A 386-nucleotide genomic window follows, 5' to 3' on the forward strand; every position below is an offset into this window, starting at 1 on the left:
AAATAAGTAATATTAGCAATATAAGCATAAATTAACCACCAATTAAATGCACCGCAATAATTAACAAACACCAAAAAACACCCGTTTTCAAAGTTATCTACGGTTAACATCACTAACCACAATAAATTAGTTTGCCCTAAAAAAAGCAATGTGTTATATAATAACATTTTCTACAAAGTATATATTTCCCACATTCCTTAACGCTATGTATGACAACTGGTCATCGCTTTCGAAACTCACCACTAACAACACCAGCGCTTTTTGTTTGCATACGTATGTACATATGTCGCACTCACTCCACGTTGCTCAAAACTCTCACCACTCACTGCTCTATCACTAACAAGCATCGCCTAGATGTACTCACAAAGGATTATGAAAAATGCTTA

This window comes from Rhagoletis pomonella, unplaced genomic scaffold (assembly GCF_013731165.1).
Source record: "Rhagoletis pomonella isolate Grant_MI unplaced genomic scaffold, Rhpom_1.0 Rhpom_scaffold_00011, whole genome shotgun sequence".
Taxonomy (NCBI): domain Eukaryota; kingdom Metazoa; phylum Arthropoda; class Insecta; order Diptera; family Tephritidae; genus Rhagoletis; species Rhagoletis pomonella.